The 25,816-nt window shown below is 33.7% G+C and overlaps 1 protein-coding gene across 2 annotated transcripts in view; it reads right to left on the bottom strand.

Annotated features, from left to right (window-relative positions):
• Nucleotides 1-25,816, bottom strand: part of LOC145277692 (uncharacterized) — a 335,325-nt gene that overhangs the window by 185,716 nt on the left and 123,793 nt on the right. Inside the window, exon 1 of one of the 2 annotated variants that reach the window (XM_080129381.1) lies at nucleotides 8,315-8,559. The exons of the other annotated variant lie outside the window; for it this stretch is intronic. The gene's annotated coding sequence lies outside the window, so the exon portion shown is untranslated. Of the gene's footprint in view, nucleotides 1-8,314; nucleotides 8,560-25,816 lie in introns of those variants that run through there. 2 annotated transcript variants of the gene reach the window in all.

The raw sequence follows: 25,816 nt of genomic DNA, 5'->3' as shown, positions 1-25,816 counted from the left end.
TAATAAATTAACTCATATTTCATCATTTTTCATAATTCTTGGTGATTTTACTAATTTCGACAATCATTTTTCTTAATTTTAACCCACATTATCGCCCTCCCCCTACTAAAATAATACATTTGACACATTGTCTGGGCTGATGATTTAATTACAAACACACCCACCAATTAACTCACATTTCATTATTTTTTATAATTCTTGGATATGTTACTAATTTCGACAATTATTTTTCATAATATTGACCCACATTATCGCCCCTCCTTACTAAAATAATAGCTTAGATATATTGCTTGGGCTGTATATTTCATTACAAACACACTAATCAATTAACTTACATTTCATCATTTTTCATAATTCTTAGACCTGTTACTAATTTCGACAATTATTTTTCATGATTTAAACCTCACTTATCCTCTCCTACCTTACTATAATAACTTTGATTTGTCTCGGCTGATTATTTCATTACAAGATTATTTCATTACAAGCATATCAATCAATTCACTCGAATTCCATTATTTTTTATAATTCTTGGATATGTTCCTAATTTCGCCAATTATTTTTCATAATTAAAACCCATATTATCGCCCCACCCCTTACTATAATGAGAACTTTGATATATTATCAGGGCTTATTTCATTACACATTAACCAACTAACTCACATTTCATCATTTTTCATATTTCTTGGATATTTTTCTAATTTCGACATTCAGTTTTCATAATTGTAACCACCGTTATCGCACCCCCTAACTAAAATAAGAACTTTGATATACTGCCTGGGCTGTATATTTCATTACAAACACGCTAATCAATTAACTTACATTTCATCATTTTTCATAATTCTTGGATATTTTACTAATTTCGACAATCATTTTTTATAATTTTAACCCACATTATCGCCCTCCCCTTACTAAAACTTTTATATTGTCTGGGCTGATTGTTTTATTACAAACACACCAATCCATTAACTCACATTTCATCTTTTTTCATAATTCTTGGATATGTTACTAATTTCGGCAATCATTTTTCTTAATTTAAACTCACATTATCCCCACCCTTACTAAAATAATAACTTCGATATATAGCTTGGGATATTTCATTACAAACACACCAATTAATTAACTCGCATTTTATCATCTTGTCATAATTCTTGGATATGTTATTAATTTCGAGAATCATTTTTCATAATTTTGACCCACATTATCGCCCCCCTTACTAAAATAATAACTTTGATATATTGCCTGGGATGATTATTTCGTTACAAACACATCAATCAATTCCGGGTATTCTCATAGTATATATCTTCCACCTATCTCATTCGATCCCGGGCAATGCTGAGTATTCTGCTACTATATGCTTTCCATCTATCTGATTCAATACTGGGCGACGCTGGGTATTCTGCTAGTATATATTTGCACTTATCTTATCCAATCCCGGGACTGTCTTCATGTCCACCACTCCACTGTTAATGACAAATACATGAAATAAAGTAATGTCTATATCGTAAACTGTTTCAGTCATTTCCGGGACAGACTTTATATCCCCAACCCACTGTTAAAAATATACATGAAATAAAGTAATCTTTAACTCAAACTGTTTCAGCAGATTTTCCAAATTAATATATAAAAACATTAACACGGTTAGAGACTAGGCAACCATTACTTCAACATGAATGTTTAAGTGTAGTATCAGTCTTAGCGTTCCAGTGACTTTAATCCCCCTCCTTAAGTGTTTTTGCAATTACTGCTATGAGGACATTAAGAACGAAATGGAATGTTACAAATATTAGGATTACTTGATATATTTACGTGATTTTTGGAATGTTACAAATAATCCATTGGTGTGTACTGACCCATTTACCTGATTTTTGGAATTAACAGTACATCCATGTTATTTTTGGAATATAACATCTGATGTCAATGTTGTACATCATAAATATATTATATGCATCTTTTTTAACAGAAGATAATGACGTCATCACCGGAAGTAATGATCAATCACCCCCTTCCCTATTTGAAAAGAAGGAGATTATGGCTGGGATCTCATTAAACACTCATCAAATCCATTAACTTACGCTATCGTATATAGATTATACTAAATGTGTGTGCTCTTAAATCTCAACCAATGCGATTTGCCGGAAAGCGTGACACGCAAAAGAACACACACGCTATCGTATATATATATATATATATATATATATATATATATATATATATATAACAATAATATTATAACAATAATAATATAACAATAATAATATAACAATAATATATTATTATATTATAATAATAATATAATAATATTAATACTATAATAATAATAATATGATAATAATAATATATTATAATATAATATAATAATATAATAATATATTATAATATTATATTATAAATAATATAATATATTATTATTATATATTATTATAATAATATATAATAATAATATATTATAATAATATATAATAATATAATATATTATAATAATAATATATAATAATAATAATATATTATAATAATATATTATAATAATAATAATAATAATATATTATAATAATATATTATAATAATAATAATAATAATATATTATAATAATATATTATAATAATAATAATAATAATAATATATTATAATAATATATTATAATATATTATAATAATAATAATAATAATAATAATAATAATAATAATAATAATAATAAACAGAGTAAAAGTCTTTTATTCACAAAACAAACAAGCTGTTCCGAGCAGTCACACAGAAGCCTGTCAAAAAGTAGGACGCAACTTCCGCTAGAAGAAAGAAAGAACACAACTGCAATTACTTCGATGCCGTTCATGCACACTGACAAAATAAAGCAAGCGCATGCGCATTGATTCATTTCTTTTCTCCATGCTACGAAAAACAACAACAAAAAAAAACAAACTCAAACCTTACACCCACGAACAATCACACATGCTTGTAATTTCAGTTGTTTTTTTTTCGTTAGTTCTGTTTTCTATCCTAAAATTTTCGCACATTTACTGTGGGCCTATTTCATTCGTACAACTGCCCACGCTACAGGTCATTCAATAAAATAAATATTTAAAAAAGAAAGAAATGACAAAATAAACTTTTTCATATTTTCTTCCACAAACCTAAACTCTGAATAGATTGGAATTGATCGATTAGAAAAAGGTTATTTTTATCTGGCTGAAATATTTGAGTCGAGTAAAATGAAAATAAATTAAGAATGCCCAGGGCTTGAAACGAATTTTTAGTATGAGAAGTACAAACCACGTAAAATTTACAGACGAATGTGTGATATGCAAGGAGGGACACGATTTTGTCAAAGAATGCAAAAATAAATTTATATATATATATCTATATATATATATATATATATATATATATATATATATATATATAGAGAGAGAGAGAGAGAGAGAGAGAGAGAGAGAATCTTGGAGTGAGCATATTGGGGAGTGATAAAACAAAATACCACTAGCTTATTAAGCGATGCGTTTGGCCATTGTTAATTCACATACTCATCTTTGTAGCAATTGAATGGCATTATGGTTTGAAGCGCCGACTGTCATCTAGGCGGTCGAGTTTCAAACCGGGCTTGAGGTAGTTGATTGTTTATCCGCACTGATGATCTGTGATACAGCGAAACTACTGTATCTAGATCTCACACACACATACACACACACACACACACACCTGTATATATTAGTTGGGTATCTGGCTTGCCCAGTCGTATAATTCATATAGATTTCGTATTAAATATATTAAAGAGTCAATTCTTGTATTCAATGTATAGTAGTTTCAAAAGTTAAAAAAAAAAATGACTTGGGTGCTATCAACTAGAATAGAAACCAAAAATTTAGCGCTGCAGCCTTAGTCATCACCATTTGAGTTATGGTCAGAGGGATAAGAAATTGTTAAGCATAAACCGACTTTAACGTATAAACGTATATTTGCGCATGTATACAAGAGCATTTTAAGTCTACTTACCCCTGTCAAGTTCAAGTTTCTTTTAAATTTGATCCCTTATTTTTATTTGATTTTATATATATGAAAGCATTTATTTGAACACCTATCTGCTCTGTGACCTTGCATCTCGGAGGAGATTATCTTTGAAAATAAAAATGGAGACGGACAGGCAGCTAGATAAAATGAGTTTTTATATACAAACATTTTCTAAATAAATGTTAATAATTCAAGAAATATTTTTATAAATATCACTATTTATTCATTTTTATATAGTTTTTATTTTTATAATTTTTATTGTATATATTTATATATAATTTTTATTTATGTATTTATATTTTATATTTTAATTTAATTTTTTAAAGTTTTACCGAGAAAGAGGTGGAAGAGAGAGAGAGAGAGAGAGAGAGAGAGAGAGAGAGAGAGAGAGCGAGGGGGGGATAGAGAAAAAACCTTTTCCATTTTTTGCTGTTGATTGAAAACTTACATTAAGGATTGAATAATGAACCATTTTTATTTTAATCAGATCTGATCACATCTTCCAAAAATATATTACTGTATTAGTAAAAATAAAATTGGTTAATGAATCTTTTCTGAAATCTGCATTGATGGTGAAAATATATTTTTTTAAATCTATTTCATTTTTAATTAACGTATCACTGCTCATCAAGGCCAAAAAACCATTCGAGTTTTATTGGTTTGTATCAGACGGATGGTTAAATTGCAGACCATGGTTTGTTCGAGGCAGAAATCGGCTCAACAAAATTTGGTTAACATACTTTAAAACGATGATGCTGCAGTTAGCTGGGAATGAACCCTATGCTAGTGTGTTCCCTGAATGGATAGTTCTTGGAATAAAAACAAAAAACATTGCCTATATAAGTTATTTGTTGTATATTTGTTTTTGTCGCGCTTTTTTTTTTTTTCGTTGTTAACTATAATTTTTTTTTTTTTTACACGGTGGTCACCACTTATCAAGGCCCGGAAGCCACTCAGGGATAAGGGTTATTGCAAGTACAGTACGTTAGTGTGGAGATTTAATGAAGTTTTTACTTAAGAGGGCGGTTCATTAGGAATTTGTTAACGTTGGACTTGAAGACATCCAAGTTGTAGTCAGGTGGGAAGCAGGCAGACGGAACAGAGTTGCATTGGCGTGCAGTTCTAAGAAAGAAGCTTTGTTCATGGAATCTACGTTTTGATTTAGACACAGATAAAGAGTGGGGAAAATTTTTCACAGTGGATTCAGCTAGACGGGTGTTTTTCGTGAAGGATTGGCAAGGGGGGGGACCAGAGATTGGAGTTCAGACGAGCACCTGCCATGAAAATAACGATAAAACAAGGATAGGCTCGCAACGTCTCTTCTGTGGGAGAGCGGTTGCAGGGTAGAGAAAAGGGCATCCCCCACTAAGCCACGAAGTCTATTTTGTATTCTGTCAAGGCAGGATAGGCTGTTTTTAGCAGCTCCTGCTCAGATATGGCAGTAGTATTCCATCCTTGGACGTACTTGGCTTTTATATAGATAGAGAATTGCATCAATAGTGAGATATCTTCTGGAGCGGTAGAAGGATCCCGCCATCTTTCCAGCGACCTTGGCAACAGACTTGATGTACGTGTTCCATTTCAGATCAGGAGTAAAGGACAAACCCAGAAGCTTGTCAAAACATGGGGCTTCTCCTAGACGAGAGCCATCCATTTCAATTGATGTCAGATGGGGATCAGAGCGTTGATGATGTAAAGATAAGAGTTTGGTTTTAGATGCATTAAAGGTAACCAGCCACGTCTTCCCCCACTGAACCACGCGCTCGAGATCAGAGGAGAGGGAATCAGAGAGAACTTTGTTGTTTACAGCCTTTGATGTGTTTTTATAGATGGTCGTGTCATCAGCATAGATGTCAACGAATGATTTAAATATGTGTTTTTGGGAGATCATTGATGTAGATCAGGAAGAGAGTTGGGTCCAAGATTGACCCTTGAGGGATTCCAGCATTAATACTGCAGGCCTCTGATTTTTGTCCATAAATATAATACACCTTTGCTGGTTTTTTTAGTAATATAAATCGTGCAAACAATGCCAACAACAACAAAAGAGCAATTCAATACATACTGTCATAAATAAATTTCCAATAATAAAAACATGTACAAAAAAATTACTATTGAATTGAATAAAAATCTGATATTGTCAACATGGGATAATCCTCTCACTGCTGTTAATTATTAAGAAAGAAATACCACATTGGTTTGTTTACAAGGTTTACGTAAGTTAAGCGAAGTTGATCTTGGCCAATAATAAATGAGTTACCATTTTGGAAGATCAGGCACTGAGTATATATATATATATATATATATATATATATATATATATATATATATATATTAATTAATCCTTTATTTTAATTCTTTATCTCTTCTTTGCATGGCCGGTTTTTTATCTGCATTTTTGTTTTATTCTTTAAACTTTCCTATCTATCTAATATATCAATCTACCCACACTTTCATTTTATTATATGCATTTACTTACTTTTTTTTCCCTGAATTTGCAGATACCGGCCATCCTCTCTCCTTATATAATTTTTATTTTTTATATTTATTCTTATCTTATTTTATTTTATATTTTATATTTTATTTTTTATTTATTTATTCTTTATTTTCTATATATTTATTACTTATTTATTTATTTTTATTTTCCTTTTAGTGTCGTTTAACAACTCTTGCTGACATTTTTTTAAGTGATGACTTATACATTTCAGTTGACCTATATTATTTTGCCCTATATAATTTTTCGCGCCTTTAACATTTCCTGTCTGGGTCATTTTGACTTTTGTTTCCCTTTATTTTATATTTAACTTTATCATCATTTTTTTCCCTCTACTTTTTTTTCTCTTTCTCTTCCCATATCTTTCTTATTTATATTTATGTCTCGGAAGTAGAGTGAAAAGCACATCTTATTTTTCTTTTATTAATATTATTGGAATCTTTTCTTTTTTCCCCTTGTACACATTTTTGTGAATTATTCCATGGATTTCTGCCTTTGGATTATTATGGACCATCTTCTTCCATTTACGGGATCTCCTTGGATTTTACTTGTACAAATGGAAATTCTTTTAACTTTTTTGAAGTTTTACATTTGGATTTAACCGTCACTGGATTTTTTATCTTCCACCAGACTATCCATTCGTGTGTAATCACCTTTTTCTTTACCATATTCCCTCTGCTTCACTTTTTCTTTTTTTGTTTTCAAGTAAGATCTTTGACTTACTTGTTGTTTCATCAAATACTTCTGCATGCAAAATCCAATCCCGCATTTTGCTAATTCCTACCCTCTGATGAGAAGGAAAGTATTTCTTCGAAACTCCGCGGATTAAGGACTATCAATTTACCTAGTGTTTCCTTTTCAGACTAAATATGTTTTTAACTCATTTCAAAGTGTTTTTTTAACATATTTTATTAACTGTTTGCTCATATATATATATATATATATATATATATATATATATATATATATAAAATCTATAAATGCAAAGTTGTACACAAAACAAATCTGTGCGGTTCTGATGTACACCAAACAAACGATCGTCGACATGCCGTGAAACAGTATATCTCTAGTGGGAGGCCTCGTGTCAGATTGGTGAATGGGGGTGAATAGCTCACAGGGTCGTCACTCATGTACTGAGGATAAGAGCCATTCTTTGAAACTCCATGGAACAAGGAAAAGTTTAAGGTTTCATTTTGTATTCATTGTAAATTCTAATTTGCAGAGTTTAAGTTAATTCCATATATCAATGCTCTATCTCGAATATTGAGCTTTTCATCTGGTTAGTATCGTACTATAAATATAAAGATTTATACTTGCTTTAAATTTACAGAATTATTCAATTTGTGAACTTGCAAATTTTTGGATATATATATATATATATATATATATATATAATTTGAGGTTGCTATTTTCCAAAGGTAAAGTAGCCAGTGAAATATATCGAGGTTAATACAAGAGTGCTCAATACGGAAGTAGAGCAAGTTAAGAATTCCGCTTTTGAATATAAGCGTTGTTGCCTGAAGAGGTCTCTAGTTACTAAATACTGGAAGACCGAAACATACTCATGACTGTGTAGCAACAAATTACTGCTTATTGAAAGTATATAAGGTAAAACCAGCCTGTAGTCCTGACGTATAGAAGGGCACATAGTGAGGATAAAACTAACTTTCACCGTCCACTGGTATACGAGTACGTGTGTCTAGCGGCTATCACTAAAGAGGTCAAAGGTGAACTAAACGTTATCGGAGCAAGCGATATCGCGAGAACAACGACAAAAGCAATGAGGAATTCAAAGAGCAATAAAGGGTTGAAACTTACCGTGGGGCCCGGTGTGTTAGCATAGCAGCGAAGCTTGAAGGGAAAATAACAAAAACAAACCTGGGAGACAGAATCGTGTCACGAGTTTTCTGCAGAAATTGGTAGACAGCAGACTAAGGTATATAGGTGGGGGCTGAGAGGAAGAACCGGGTCAGCAAAACACAGAAGTGGGTAGGTATGTGGGTGAACCAAACTGTGCACAAAGTGGATGCGATGTTAGAAAGGTTTTTTTTTTTTTTTTTAACCAATTTCAACAGTGGCCGTCCTACGTGACACTTAAGTACCTTATGGAAAGAGAAGTGTTGTGTGTGTGTGTGTGTGTGTGTGTGTGTGTGTGTGTGTGTGTGTGTGTGTGTATATATATATATATATATATATGTGTGTGTGTGTGTGTGCTGTGTGTTTGTGTTTGGTTGTTCTGTTTTATAGCATATCAACTCTTTTCGGGTTATTTAATGCCGAATTCAGTTATTTTGGAAATTTTTTTTATATCTTCAAGTTCTTTATATCTCTAAATATTTATTAGCTTGGTTTGGTTGTTTTACGGCATATCAACTTTTTTTCGGGTTATTTAATGCCAAATCCAGTTATTTTGGTTAATAGTATTTATATTGCATCCAGTTATTTTGTAGGTTTTTATTCTTCAAGCTTTTTGTATAATATATATTTATATTTATACACACGCGCGCGCGCGTGTCTTCCAAGAAAACAACGACAGAAATTATACTGTGTTCTCACTAATAATTATAAAATTCTGTCAGTAATTTAATTTTTAATATTATTTTGGCGAACTACAAAAACTATCATTGACTTTTTTTTTATTATTTAAAAAGGAAAAATTTACTTCCAAATTCAGATGGTGATGGTTGTCTGACTTGCTATTTACTTTCTCGCTTTCTCCCACTAATTGGAATGGTTTTATCTGGGGGCTAGAAAGAAAAGGCATGTTTTGTACGTGCTAAATTTTGTATAGCTTGAGTGATGTATTACTATATTTATTCATATAAACATATGCATATTAATCTTTATTATAGACTCGGAGATATGTGCCGAACTCTTATAGAGGGGTAAAAAAAAAAGAAAGAAAAGAATCACTATTTCCACCTCGCGTAAAGAATTACTCTTCGTATTAAAATAGTTTTCTCCGTAATTGGTAACTCAAATGCAAATTGAAAAAAAGTATACGCATTATAGTCTTCCTTAATGTCAGGTGTCATAGCATAGAGGTTAAATGCTCAACTTTTAATCATAGGGGTAAGTGATCTGGCGATTGAGTTTCAGATCTACGCATGAAAAGACTTGACACGTCAAGCCACACTGAAAAGCTGTGATATAACGAAACAGCTACCTGTGGATAATTATATTTATATAAAGTTAGGTATGTGTATATGTTAATGAATTTTTATATGCATGGTTTACTGTTAAAATAGTTAACCGGTCATAGTAGTTATGTTCCAAAATTTACAAAGTGTAAGGGAACTAAGAAGGCTATATTTAGTCTAAATTCTTCAAATAATTTTCTCCTTGTTCCTTCCTTAATCCATATATTACGCTCTGAAAAAACGCTAAATACTATTTTTGAAGGCCAAACTGCTTTAAAAGGGTCCAACCTGGCAACTTTGGACAAAAATATGAGAGTAAGTTCCTTTGATGTAGCCTCGTTTTCAAATATCATTATCTTAATAGTAACATTTTCCCCTCATCACTTCCGACACCATAGGAACCCAGCGAAGCAATTCCTATGCAAAACTTCCACGTACACCATTCCAAACTCGTACTGAAGTTGTTTTTTTTTTTTTCGTAGAAGAATACGCACATTTCCTCATTTTTTCATAAAAGTCATATTTTCTCCTCCTTGACTTACTTACTCAACAACGTAATCTTATAAGGGTAGTAGCAAATATTTCCCTCTCTTTAATGTCAGTACTACAAAACTAAATCAATGGTTTTATTAAAAGTAATACTTAGCTACAAAAACACCGGGTAATTATTCCCCTTACTAAATACATTAATTCAATACATATTACATTGGCATAATACCCTTTCAATACTAAGTTTAGCAATGGAATGGCACTCGGACAAACAGCTCAGTGTTGTTATAACCAGTCGTTCTTTGATTAAGAGAATACTATTTCCGAACACGTAAAAGCCTTTGTCAATATCACTATCAGACAAGTTACCCAAAACGAAACCTTATAAAATACAGGCGTTCACATTTTAACATGTTTTCCCTAATTGTTTCAGCTACATTACGCCTTAAGTCTTCGTGTATCATCTGTGTTAAAGTTGATACATTATATTCCACATAGCCCATAATTATTTCTTTACGGCAATTAGGTAAACACATTCTTTATAATTGGCCGTATGCAAGTTGATGCTTCTAATCGCTTCGTTGACTTTTCTTGTTTCTTTTGTAGTAACACCGTCTGTTTCTTCATTTTCAGCATCATCTTCCTCTTATTTCCCATCGTCTTCTTCGTAATCTTTCTTTACATCTTTATTTTATTTTTTCATGTCTTCTTCCTTTTATACCGTCTTTGTTTTCTTAGTTTCCGATTTTGAATTTTGTCTCCTTATTCATTATCGTCTTCGACTTCTTTATAACCGTCTTCATCTGATTTTCCAGCGTTCTCTTCTACATTTTAAACGTGGTCTTTTTCGCATCTTCGTCTTTGCATTCTTTTTCTCATTCTTTTATTCTACGATTTCTTCCCTTTCTCATTCGTTTTATTTTTCTTCTAACCCAATTTCTTACATGAAGCTTAAGCGCTACACTATTGCTCGATTACAGGGGTTTTCGTACATATATCTTTCGACTCGACAGCTTAAAGGCTTCGATATGTTCAATTTTACTTCTAAACTTTATAGCAAAACATTAACCCTGGTCAAAACAGATTAAGGACATAAATACGTATTATAGAAACAGTTTAATAATTGCTTAATGACATTACTAGCTTGCGAAGGTATTCACGTTCATTTACGGGACATAACTGAAGTCTTTGAAAAATATTTTGCTAGCAGGGTCCATATTATACATCCCCCCCAATCTTTATCTGTGCCTAAACCTAAACATGGATTCCATAAAGAAAGCTTCTTTCTTCCTTTTGCCTGGTTTCCAGCTGACTCCAATTTGGTTGTCTTCAAGTCCAATGTAAACAAATTCTTGATGGAGCCGTCTCATTAAGTAATCTTAATTTACCAAATTTTCACTACTAACGATTACTATGATATTGTCCCATTGACTACTGTACACTCATTAACCTTTATCCTCGAGTGGCCTTCGGGCCTAGATTAGTGGCGACTCGTATGTAAAAAGAAAAAAACTACAAAACAATTGCTACGATATAACAGCAACGCAGTGAATACTACGGCGGTCATAGCCGCTGTTCTCCGAGACTTAATGACAAGGATGAAGAGCCGTTAAGGAAGCCAGTGCCCACAAGCAACCGACTCAATATAGCAATAACTGACAGTGCCATGCATCGACAGTGACATCTGTAGAAACAAGTAGCCACTCTAAAGCAACACTAATCGCCAGCGCCAACAATGACAGCCAGTGGATTCCGCTAGCTGCCACTGCCAGACAATGCACGACAGTAGAAGCCATATGTGAAAAAGGAACTCGAAATTTTCATGTGCAGCACTGCAGCATCGGTTCTTCCCCAAAGAAAGTCAACAAAACGTTATGCAAAACTGGAAACATTTTGAAGAAACGGGCAAAAATAGAACATTGTCTGCCAAGCGGTGCTGGACTGAATGAATAAATTTAAGACTGTCTCACAATTTTATTAGTTGTATTGAACTATGTAGCAAAATATTTTCTGAGTATTTATTAATTTATCACATTTGGGTCAGTTCTATATTTAAAAACACAATCGACACTTATGATTTTATTACAAAAAATTAGACTAATTTATCAATTTAAGTGATTTTTTTTTAAATAACTTTCTGTTCCGTCACGGATACGTACATTATACAGATATTTATTTATTTTTATTTTTTTAAATATAAAAATGGTGTTCTTGTTCAGAATTCCCTCTTATAACAGTTTTAACTATTTTTACACAAAGAGATTTATAATTTGTTATTCGTAAATTATGTTTTAACTTGGTTTAAAATTTATAATACTTAAAACGAAATCTTTGACACTTTTATACGTTCTGATCATTTCTTTTATGTACCTATCAAAACAACAACTGGTCATTTCAGACTAGGTTATTTTTTTTTTCTTTTGTGATAACACCTATAAAAATATCACGTAACCTAATTTTCCCGAATCCAAAAATTTGGGACTGCTGAAATACATCAGTACCACAAAATCTAAGTAGGCAAAATAATTTTTTTGACTACCGAAGACAGTGCAAAATAAAATGTTGATAACAAAACTGAAAGTTAATAAGTCCAAAAATGTTTTCAAGGAAGATAGGTGTTTTATCTATAAGGAAAATTGAGACAGGTTTGTTACAGCTGGTGATGTGTGCGTTCATGTGGGTGTAAATAAATAAGATACTGCCTTATTATTGAAAGTTTTGAGTAAGGAGGAGGGGGTAGTGAGAGAAGGGTACAAAGTTGTAGCACTCCTGAAGCCAAGGCTGGGTCTCTTTGGACTTGTGGGTCGGCGCCGAGTCATGCTGCCACACTCAGGGGATGCCAGCAACCACCTGATTGCACCAGAGGATCAACACACTTCAGCACATCCAGGTCACACTTTGGTGTTTACTTTCAAGCTGACATCAAAGATGTGGCACTCACTTAAAACCACACCAAAGATCATAACTGTGGCGGGGAAACTTTTCATGACACTGAGCACGTCCCTGTTATTCGTTGCAATCTAGCGATGCATTTCGAGAGTGTTGGCAATGGTCCTGTTGTCATAATTTGGATTAGTAGAGAGCATGAGTTGTACAGTGGCACATCTCCGATCTCGCTCGTCGAACATTGTCACTTTCAGACATGATAGAAGGCTCCTATCGCTCGTGTCCAGTTATATACAAATCCTAACTAGTAGATGGTCTGTAACAAAAAAAAAAAAAAACAAAAAAAAAAAAAACAAAAAAAAAAACAGTTTTGATCAAACGGAAATGGAATGACGTTTTTTCTCGGGTGACAATTCCACTCTGTAGTTATCCCAATCAAAATTGGTAGCATCAAGTCAGAAAAGCTTTGAACTGTAATAAATAGTTGTATTAATTCAGTCAGGATCAGCAGTGGCTTTCTTCTCGTGTCAAGACGAAAAACTATGACTGAAAAATTCAAAGATCACAAGTATCGCAAACATCTTATCTTCACCTGAATTCAAAAGCTTTGTTTTAACAACCAGAGAAGAATCAGGTTTGATTATCAATAAAGGCAATTTATTGTTATTTTTGGAATCTTTTGAGACGAGGCTTCATAATTTGTGCATTCATTCGTTTTGCGAACTTATCTTCTATTTATCTCGGCATTGTTTCCAGTTTTCCTGAACCTCCACTTGCCACTGGTATTCAACAATGTCGACTCAGGAGAGGTGTCGTTAGAGATTGAGCAACTCTTGCCACAAAAATTTCACGCATAGGCACCGTTACAGTGGGTATCCATAGTCTGTCAAGACTGAAGGAAGCCTTTTTATCTTCATAGTTGTTTTGGCCAACTCATCCTCTGGCCTTCAGATAATTAACCGCGACAGGATAGGAATGCTGAATTTTCTAACTTATCCCCAGTAATTACCGCCTTCCATAGTTGTTTCACCGCATTCTGGACAATTAATCTTCTGGCCTGGTTGGATAGGATTGAAACCGCTATCTTCAGAATTAGTTGACCAAAACGTAATGAGACAACTTGAAAAGGGTTGATATGGTGTAAGACAATCTAGAACGTTCTTTGGATTTTGAAGTCTCGTTCTTGAATAACTATCTTTAAGTAAAATTAATTTTTATGGATCGAATTATCGAAGAAATAAAGAAAAAAAAAGACTTGTGTCTGCATCAGCTTTAGTATTTTTTAAGATATCCTCGTAATTAGATTTACTTCAGCAAGTTCTTTGCGTCATGGTGATCGCTCATTCTATGAATGGGTGAGTGAGCATTACATTGCACTTACTTTGAATTTTTCACAATCAATTGATGGATGACTCAAAATGAAAACTTCGGTAAATGTAGAATAATTTCAACACGAAAACAAATGGAACTGTTTAAAAAATTATCCGTCTGGATTTTTATCTCTTCATGGTTAAAAAAAAAAAAAAAATGTGACACAAGGGTCGTAAAGTGGGATTTGAAGAGCCAGCACACTCGAGGAAGAGCAGACTGGCTTGGGAAACCCTTTTGACATTCTTTGGTAAGGGCACCTCAAGCAATTAGCAATAAACTAACCCCTTCTCAAAGAGAGAAAGCAAAGCCTATCATGGACCTCCTAGAACTGCACAGGATTAACAGAACAAGCCATCTCGACAATGTTGGCTTTGGTGCCAAGGGAAAATTCTCTGGCTAAAGTCGTTTACGCATTATTATATTTTCTAGAGATATACTTTTTAACTTTTGTTCACCCCCCCCCCCAACAAGGCATATGGCCACCAAAGCGTGATATGGACAAGACTTATAATGGGAAAAACCTGGGTAGGGAGGTAGGCAGCAAAAATGTTCATATTACATTTAAATTTCTGTATGTTGGTATTGGGGAAAACACAGGGAATTACAAAAGCAAGCAGCCCAAGAAAAGTTATCAACGAAGAAAACCTTCCAGCATCTATCAACCTATATAAGTGAATGTGTGAGGTTTTGTTGCTAGTTGGGAAACTTGAGGACATTTTTGTACAAATGTAATAAGTTCAGAGAATATCTAATAAATGAAAAAATACAGGATGTATTACTACAGTGATGCAACAGAATCCAGAATTTGGTAGACCTTTTAAAATTACTAGCAGGGAAACTTGACGCCCCCCAGGATTGATTGAGAATAAACAAATGTTCTCCACCCCCGTACTTTTATTGTCATCGAAGTTGGTGAAATTGCCCATTTTTCAATCAAATTGATTAATTGCCTTCTCTAATTGGTGACCCACTGCAGTGCACTGGGAGGACGTCCGCAGAATGCCCAATAGCAATATATTACATATGAAAGAAGTCACTGTGGAATTTCCACAGGTCCCACTAGTATATGTAAGTCGAGAGATTTTATTTATTTATTTATTTATTTATTTTTTTTTTGCATCAACTACAATACGAATACACCAGTAGGTGATGCATCAATCTAGATATAACAATACTCCATCGACAGGTTAATAGTGGCTTTATAGAGATATCGAATATTGATAGATGTGAACAAATTTTGCCTGATATTGGGTTGGTTGGTTGGTTGTTTTATGGCATATCAACCCTTTTCAGGTTATTTAATGCCGAATCCAAAGATTTTGAAGAAAAAATTTTTTAATAGAATATATTTGTTGTTTTCAAGTCAGTTTCTATTTAACCCATAGTTGGGACCCTAACAGGTGCTACCACCCCGGGTCAGAGTGGACCTGAGAGCAATGGCAATTAAAGGGTGGCTCCACACTCCCAAAAGCCAGCAAGCTGGGCCCTCACCACTGGATATAGTTTAAGGTCGTATCCAGGACCACCTGATATAGGGAGTCAGTTTTGTTTGCAGATTTGAAAACATACGTACTTCCTGAAAAAAACTGGACGAAGGAGTTTAAACCTTAGAGTCTTTGGATTGGTTATTTTTGTGTAACAGCATATCAACCCTTCTCAGGTTATTTAATGCTGAATCCAGTGATTTTGAAGAAACATTTTAATAGAATATATTTGTTGTTTTCAAGTCGGTTTCTATTTAACCCATAGTTGGGACCTTAACAGGTACTACTACTCCGGGTCAGAATGGACCTGGGAGCAATGGCAATTAAAGGGTGGCTCCACACTACTCAAAGCCTGCAAGCTGGGGCCTCACCATCGGATATAGTTTAAGGTCATATCCAGGACCTGGAGTCTTTGGAAGAGTACTATGAAAACGATAGTGTGAAGAGTTCCTAGTTTTTAAAGGAAAAGAAATTTTGTGTTTGTAGTATAAAGAAGTCCAAAAAAATGGATAGTCACATTTTTTAATAGTACAGAAGGGTGATAATTTTTTAACTAATCAACTATTGCCTTGCATGTATGAGTATTTGATTGGCTGTCAGCAAATAAAAAATGCAACAGTGGCTAAATGGTTAACATGGACTGACAACCTTGGTGTGCTAAGTTGGTCATAAACTAATTTGTAAACTAATAACCCAATTTAGCACGCATCTTGACACATGCTATTTGAAGGTTAGTACTTTATACAAATCAGATTTTCTTAGTGACACCATTTATATGCTAGAGCTGGGATTTATTATTGGTGATAATGACAATCTGATAACAGATATGGATGATCCTGTACCAACAAAGAGTTCCAGCCAGCATAAAAAATACCACTCGAGTCTTAGTGTTTCGGGATGAGTATTAATTTTCAAGTGAGGGCCACACCATGCCACCTCACATCTTCGAAGTTGGCTTGAAAGTCAACACCAAAGTGTACCTGGATGTGTTGAAGAGTATGGTGATCCCTTGGTGCAATCAGGTGGCCGTTCACAGATCTTGGGTGTAGCAGCAGGACTTGGGGTGGGCCCACAAGTCCAAAGAGACCCAGGTTAGGCTTCAGAAGGAGTGCTACGACTTTATACCCTTCTCTCATTGGCCCTCCCTCCTCCCCCGACCTGAACCCATTAGACTACTTCGTTTTGTCATACATTGAAAATATCAACATGATCTCCCACAACATTAAAGCCAACCTGATCGTCTCCATCTGCTGAGCTCCCGCCAGCACTTGTGGAAAAGGCATGCTCCCAGTTCCAGACCTGTATGAAGGCGGTGCTCGAGGCTGAAGGTGGCTACATTGAATAGATTTCAGCTCTACAACATAATGAAGTTACTTGAATTGATTTGTATTATTCGGACAACAATTTTCATTTGAGAGGTTATCACAACATTTCACCTTCCTCAAACTCTGGGGTCTTTCTGTGGAACTTGGGAATCCGTACAGAATTTTATATAGAATCCTTTATTTAATCACCATCATGGCTGATGGAACGAGAGCAACCTACTGTGGATTAAATAAAAGGATGCATTCAAAATTACAGCATCCAACAAGATACAGCTAAAGTTCAGAGGCTACATCGGCAAAAACGTTGTGAGAATAGCAGCCAAAATAAGATAATTCAAATACAAGCGTTTTTTTCCTCCAGAGTAGGGAAGAAAAAAATATATATATATACCCACCATAGGCTCAGTCCGATCGGTGTTGGATTTGTATGACCATCAAATCCTTTTAGTGTCATAAGATGATTACAGAATGATTGCTTGCCATCAAATTTGTTTTTTGTTGGAAACCTGAAAAGGTCAACTTATTTTCACATTTTTTATAGGAAAAAAAAAGATTGGAGAGAGTTAAGATTAAGTGTTCATAGCTATATACTTAAGGTTTATCCGTTACTAGCACTTCAGCCTGGCATTGCCCGGGTGTTTTGAGGTGTATGTTGAGAAAAAAACCCAAAAAAAACGGTCAATTTTATTTTAACTTTGACCCATTAAAATTTATAGTTTTGGGCTCAAATCGAGTTATTAAGTTAGATCCATGTCCAAGGAACCTATATCTAAAATTCCAAGTGTGTAGAATCAAAATTGTCGGATTTGGTAGAGTTCTCAAAAGGTCAAATCGTTGAACTTTGACCCCCTTAACAGTGAAATTTCTGGCCGAAAACCGATCACATCGATTTTCCCAAATCTCAGTATCCTGTATATCAAATTTCGAGTCTGTAGACTGAAAATGGAGTTATTGAATAGGGAAATGTACACAGACACGTTCACTTTTCTAGATTACTTACGAATTGTATTACTTCTGTTCTATAATTTGGTCAATTTTTACTGTTTTGGGGGATTTCAAATGTTTTACTATTTGCATTATGAACCTTAAAAAAAAATCTTATAATACACTTATAACAATTTCCATGAACATTTTTTTTTCCTAGAACAATTGTGCACGAAGATACAAGTATGCTTACCAACCGAATACAACAGTCTTCAAATCTAATGTGAATAAACATTTGAACCATCCTCTTGGATAATCAATTCTCTTGATCTATCACGCAACGTTTCCGGTACTGTTGTGAAGGTGATCATTCAGATGACGATCTTTCACCGTTATTCTCGAGTGGCCCTTTAGACCTTGATAAGCAAAGGTTCATTAGTAAAAATGAAAGTGTGTGTGTGTATATATAGCTAGATAAGATATAAAGATGAAGAATTTGAAGCATAGACACAAATCAAAACAACTGGCTTTAGTATTAATGACTGAAATCAACTTCCCAGTCTTAGAGTACTTTTATTGTAAGTGTTCATTAAACAGGTCATGATCATCTGCTCATTATCTTCATGTATATTTGATCTTGATTTCAGCAGTGATCAGTGTCAATCATACAATTTCTGTAAGAAAATGATTTTCTTTCCAAATAAAAATGAAATAGTTTAAAACAAGTAACGCTGTTCTATTTTGATAACACTTGGTTTTATGCTAAACAAAACTTGCCATTAAAAAAAAAATAAATTTTAAAAAATCTTTCCCAACTGAAGAAAAACAGTCCTACCACTTGAGGCTTCTTTTTCTCAAACCAAGCCAACCTCCTTTGCTCGTTTTGCTGAAATATTTTAGGCCACACAGCAAGACCACTTGAGAATTAGCAGCAGCAGTTTAATCCATGGATATAAAAACACCAAAGACCAAGTTGTCGATAGAATTTCAAATGGTTTGCCTTCTCAGAACCCTGATTAAAACATCTTTCCCCATCACAGATCTATCGTCTGTATGCATTTAAACACCACTAAACATGCAATTATTTTGAAATCATACAAATAAATCTGGCATAGAAAATGCAATAACCATTTGTTAACCATACAAATCCAACAGCTCAGTTTAAGGATGGCAGATCTTAAATGAAAATACAAAACTTGTCACGCTTTTCAGTCATACCACATCCATTTTAATTTCTAAGTTGTGAACAATGATGACATGTACAAGGAGATGTGATAACCCAAGATAAATTTTTCATATGGGGGGGGGGGTTAAAATGTTTATTTTTTTTTTTTATAAATGCAGTTTTAGGTTTCAAAATATCAATCATGCTGAAGCAATATCAATGACAATATTGTAAGTTTTCAGACTTTAGTAGGGGCACTTTTATTGATAGTACACACATGAAACTAGTCCCCTATGAAGTAATCTCTTCCGGCTGCAAAGCACATGTACCGTTCCAACAACTTCTGGAAGGCTCCATGGAAGTCCTTGTGTAAGCAGGTCAAGGATTCTTATCACAGATTCATCTCAATTGTTTCAATGACAATCTCTAAGGTTTCCATTCAGCTTAGTGAATAACGAAAAGTCACAAGAAGCAAAGTCTATGGAAAATGGGGAACTGTCTTAATGGCCATCCTGGCCAAATAGTTTGTGACGAGAACGAAGTTGTGGACTGGTGCATTCACGCAAATCTTGCACATCTTCAGTTCGTGAAGAATTGCATGTACAGTTTCCACACGGACAAAACTACTCACAGTCCTTATCCATGAAATTCTTAAGTTGGTCAATCAACTCTAGTGTTCTAACTTCCTTACACCTCCCATCATCCCTCACAAACTACCTGCATTCCTTGAATCTCTTATGCCACTACCAAACTGATGCAAGATGGTACAAAAGCAGCCTGAAGCATTCTATACGTTTCTGTAGCACTTTTCTAAGTATAAAACAATTTTATTGCGTATCGTTCTAAATTATACCCAAATTGCATTTTTGAAATTTACCAGCTGTGACAATCAGGCTTTAGTAGGGTTTATTCCAATTCTTGCCGTAGCTGTTCATTTGAACCTGAAGTAAAAAAAAAAATTGGTCAGTCATAAGATGCATACTGAATTTAAGATTCAGTGGCAATTTTAAATGCCTAACAGTCTGGAAACTTATTGAAGGTACCTTGTACGTAATTTATTAACAGAGATACAAAAAGCAATGTGAGAAGTGATTATTTTCTTCAAGTTAAATTAAAAAGGTATTTGACTTAACAGAACTTGGAGAGCTGTTCTTTTACCAATTTTCTTCAAGGAAAATCAATTTTTTTTAAGAAACGTTACAGATTATTTTCATGTTGAAATTACAATTTCAATTCAATTTGGCAGAAAACATGCTTCCATTGTTAGGGAAAAGTATGATAGAAAGTAAGAATCCGGCAGCCCAGCACCTGTCCGCATTTACATTGAACTGACGCATTTATTACCTTTGGATGTTCAAGGATCCTAATTGAGAGAACGTATATTCTGGTTCAGTCAAAATTGGCAATGAAATCATTTATCATAGACCTTTTTCTATTGCAAGAGCGAAAAACTGGTCCCAAGGGATATTTTAATGACCATTAAAGAGATTGTAGGTCAAAATGCGATCACTAAAACTCAAAGGAGAAAAAGATTTTTGAGTCAGCTTTCATAAGGCAGATCCCACAGACCCTGTACCATTTGAGTAGCCAATCATGAGAAACAAGGAACATCTTTAAACATTTGAATTTTTATTAAGTGCAAGTTTTTTTTTTTTTTTTATTAAAACTTTACATAGTAAGTGGTTAAATTCAATGATACAGAACAAATGCAGGATAGACGTCTAAGAACTTAACAGATTCTACATGTCAAAATTACCAATTTTTCGTCCGTAGGTCTCTGCAAGATTCAGGAGATAAATATTTAAAAAATTCGACCATTATGCTATGCCAGTTTACTTTTTCAGATTCGATTGGTACTTGTCAAATAAAAAGGTACTTGTACAGTTTAATCAAGACATTAAAAAATTAAAATATCGGAAAGTTTAAATTGCACGTATCCGTTATGGAATGAAGTTCTCTGAAAAAAAAAAAAAAAAAATTTTTTTTTTCATCAAGTAGTTTTTGTTTTACAGCAAAAAAAAAATTATGATACCGAGCAAAAGGTTCGACTTTTAGGAAAAGGAGCTAGTATTAAAGATGGGGAGCGAGTGCCGGCGCTTTAACTGGAGTTATCTCCCGTGACGTTTCTAAACTCCAAACAAATTAAATCCAAGATTCTGCCTTCAACGTGCTGTCATAAAAACGTGGTTTTCCGCTGTAAAAAACTACGATCAAATTAAGTGAAATTTATTTTCCAGAGATCCTCAATTGAAAAAGGGTATGTACAATATAACCTTTTTTTATGTCTTGATTAAACCGTACAAGTAAAAAACAAAAAAAAAACACACCTATTTCAGTTTGTGTGGGTGTTCCTATTTTACCTTCTAATTCGTAAATATGCTGAATTCCTAGCTATCAAACTCCTCCAGCGAGTCTTCCGTCCCAACAAACACTGGAGCCATACAACTAACCTTAAGTCCAGGTGGCAACAGACCTCCCAACCCAGAACAAAAAATTGGCCTTCCTGCTACATTTGTAGTATTCCTCATTTTAATTTTTTTTTTTTAAATATTCAAGTAGTTACATGTCACGACTTCGGGAATTTCTATAAGGACTGAAATTCTTTAGATGTCTATTCTGCAGTAGTAGAAAAAAAAAAAAAGGCAATAAAATCCAAAAGAGAATAACTTTTTACAAGTAATTTAATTGCATCAACTGATAAGTCCATAATGAAAAAATAACCTAAAATTTTTTAAATCAGTAACTAATTTATATTCGACTAGATAATCACATTTGTGACAAAAAAAAAAAAAAAAAAAATGTACACGCAAAATAGATAAAATGAAAACAAAGTACTTTAACTTCTTGATAAGTTTGTTACAGTTAATTTCAATTGTCCAATTTTACAAGTCGTTTTCTCAAAGAATCCAATAAACTTGATTCTTTGTTTTTTATTTTATGAGAGGGAGGATGTCTTTAATTGTGTCAGATCTCCGTAAACAAAAAGGTTTTATTTTAAAATTAAATGTGTAAAATAAAATGCTAAGTTTTTGTTTTTTTTCAATTTCTTTGGTTTTTGTTCACTTGTCTGAAAGTGAAAACGCCATTTAATTTTTTTTAAATTAATTTTCTAGCCCTTAACGTTACTTATACCTAGATTGTATATTAAATCAGAAAACAAATGAGGTAGGAAAATGAAGGAGTTAAAGAAATCGAAAAACTGAATAAGTTCGTAAAAAAAAAAAAAAAAAAAAACCTGGAAAGCTGAAAAGTTAAACTATGAACAATTCTTTTTGCAACAAAAGCACATCTCTTCTCATAACGCAGGCTTTAAAAGTACAAGTGACTTTAGTTGATTGGTTGAAAATTGTTTTGCATAACATTCTAATTTTGACACATTGATATAAATTTCATAACAATGATAAATGATCCCAATTTCTCTAATTGTATTTTTAAAACAAAGCAATTCATTTATCATTGAAAATACGCGTGGTGACTTTTACAACAACTGTTTCTTTTTTCATTCATATCTACAACTGTTCTCATTTCGTTTTGCGGCATATCTCGGAAGTACTTTTTTTTTCTTCGTGTGTAACCATACGATTCTTTTCCTTCTATTTTCTTGACATTGTGCGTGATAAATGATCCAGCATTTTTTTCGTACCTTTCTAAATCGATATTCGTGTGGGTGTTTATTATTGTTTTTTTTTAGCTTTCGTGGGAGAGTACGTTTCACTTTGCCATTGTGTGTACTTGTGTATATCTTCTAGCTAAAGACGATAGTTGTTTCCATGGCATGTTCAGTTTATGTTTTTTTTTCCAACACCCTTGTATGGGTGCACTGGAAAACGAGCACCAAATCGATATACGTTGTGTAGTGTCTATTCATATTTAAAGATGGGAGGGAGTTTGTATTGGGGCACGTATATAACGGGACTCACGTACAGTCATAACGATGATGAGAGACATACAGTTCTGAGAATGGGATGCTTGGGGACTTCATATATATATATACATACACACTGAATGGAGATGCATACAAGTTCTAACATAGATGGAGGGGAGATAATCATCTTGTAATGAACATTGTGTAACCCTTACAAGATTATGTAACACATTACCTTTTGGGTGTTGAAAGGACACATGACAGTTACAAAAACACGATTATTCATTGGACCGGTCGAATGTTGACGTCAGGAATTCAAATTTGGGATCTATACAGTTTAATGTTCTTTCCTTCGCTTCCAAAAGACTGACTCCAACTCAACCCAAGTGCTCTCAACTCCCGACTATTCATCTGACTAGCTCCTATATTGAGAATCCCTTTTGCTATGACGTCAGAAGTGCATTTCCCAAACGTGACCAATTCACGTGGCTATGCACACGTTTTTCCAAACACGCTTCTGAGAAAAAAAAAAAAGCAAAAAAACCTTTAACTTATTTTTTAACCCAACCTATTTAATATTTTTAATTTTTCATTATTCATTCTTTTACTAACATTTAATATTCAGTTTTAGGAAAGGATGGACAGTCAATTCTTGTTACGATATAAACAATATCTATTACTAATAGAATTTAATAGACCTTTTTAACATTCTGATTTCTTAATCTTGCTTACAAGTCTCGGCTTATCCTAATCTCATTTTCACTTATCTAATGTTCATATTTACATGGAAAGGGGATAGCCCTTTTCCTGTAAAAGGGCTATCACTCCGAGTCAGACTGGACCTATGAGCAATGACAAAGGGTGGCTCCACACTCCCCAAAGGCTACAAGCTGGGGCATCACAATCGGATATAGTTTAAGGTCATATCCAGGAGCAAAAATGATGGCGCAAGAACTCAGCGAAAGACACAAACTCTCGGAGCATGGTGTTTGGAGATTCAACAACATATCACTGAACAACACAACTGCTGCATGGAGGTCAAGGCGCATTTTCACCTGTGTGGCGTAGTGAATAAGCATTTCCTATTTAATGGTATATTAGCAATATTGCGCTCACTAAAAGAAAATTATTCATTTATTTTCCAAAGATTTAAAAGTAGTGTTTTTCCACAAAAATAATGAAAATATATAAAAATTTTTTTGCTAATCTGAAAGTTAATATTTAACATATTCAACGAATTTCACACTTGAAAACACAAAAGATGAAAAATTAGACACATTCAAAATTCGGATTTTTTACCTTAAAATCTGATACGTGCACAGTTGCTTTTTTTTTTTTTTATTTACAATCTTCACCTTCCCCACAACATAATATATTTTGCTCAGTTTCAGCGGATTATTTTAAGCATATTTGTACCCACAAATGGGGGGGGATATATATTAATTATGAAAAGTACACCATTATAAAGTTCATTTTACACTTAATAATCGGTGAAAACTTCATATTGATTGGCCAATTGCTTGATTTGATAGATTTTTTAAAGCGAGACTTCGTCTAAAAATACTTACTCCCTTTTGTTTTGGCCGTGCCTACTCTTTATTGGCCCAAACACTTTACCTTGAATCTTGTGTTCTGCTAGTTTTAAATATGCACCCTCCTTTTTTATTTCTTTATTAAATTTTAATTTGGGTACTTATTCAGAATACGGACCGTGTTGAAATTTTATTTAGAAACGCATTCTTAACATTCAAAGGGGGAGACTTTAAACTATTCTCTACTTTCACCTAATGATTTAATAAACAAAGGATACTATAAAAGTTAAATTTAATTTGAAATTCCTATTTAAAAAAATAGCACGATTCATATTCTGCAGAAGTACCTTAATTTGCATAGACGTTTGCTTAGCTGAACTCTAATCTATGGTTCCATGTCAAACATTCACAAAAAAAAACACTCGACTATATTATTTACCCCATTATAAGTTCATTGTGATGGGGTGTCTCCTAGCTGCTTCGGCTGCAGGGAGACAGGGTAGTACATGTCAAGAATTCGTCACTTGACAGTCCAACAGGTGCTGGTCCGGTTCCCGGCCCTTCACCTGTTGGGCTGAGGTACACCGCCTGGGTAATACCTAGGCGGTCCACCCTCCCAGGCCTTGCCACCGGGCTTTCCGGTGGGGCAAGTTTATTGCTTGCTGCCCGAGGCGCCCCGACCGGGGAATGCCGACAGGGTTACTCGGGCAATTTTTAAAATTGCAGGAGTGCCCCTTCTTTAGGGGAGCCTGCGGGGTTCCCACTTTCCGGCCTTGTGCCACATAATGCTGATGTGGGCAGCATGTAAATATATACCCCATTATACACCCAAAATATTGCAACATCCTCCCTATTTTTTTTATAATGGGGAAGTCCCCTGTGTTTGTTCTGCTCAAAAATAAATATATATTTTTATTATTCACTTAGACATAACAAAAATTAGAAATCATTTGGATCTTAGAATTTTAGCAATTAAAAAGACGTCATTTTTAATTGTGTTCAAATGTCAAAAAGGAAAATTACAAAGAGTTTTCTATTTTTAAGTAAAAGTATTAGTTACACATTAGTAGGTTAAAGTGTTAATACAAATAAAATGGATACAGTTTAACGTCTTGTCCAGGACTATTTTTTATTTATTT

This window comes from Euprymna scolopes, chromosome 6 (assembly GCF_053919585.1).
Source record: "Euprymna scolopes isolate OS-2025 chromosome 6, ASM5391958v1, whole genome shotgun sequence".
NCBI lineage: Eukaryota > Metazoa > Mollusca > Cephalopoda > Sepiida > Sepiolidae > Euprymna > Euprymna scolopes.
Note: the sequence above shows the minus strand (reverse complement) of the source record. Positions and strands in the feature narration are given on the sequence as shown.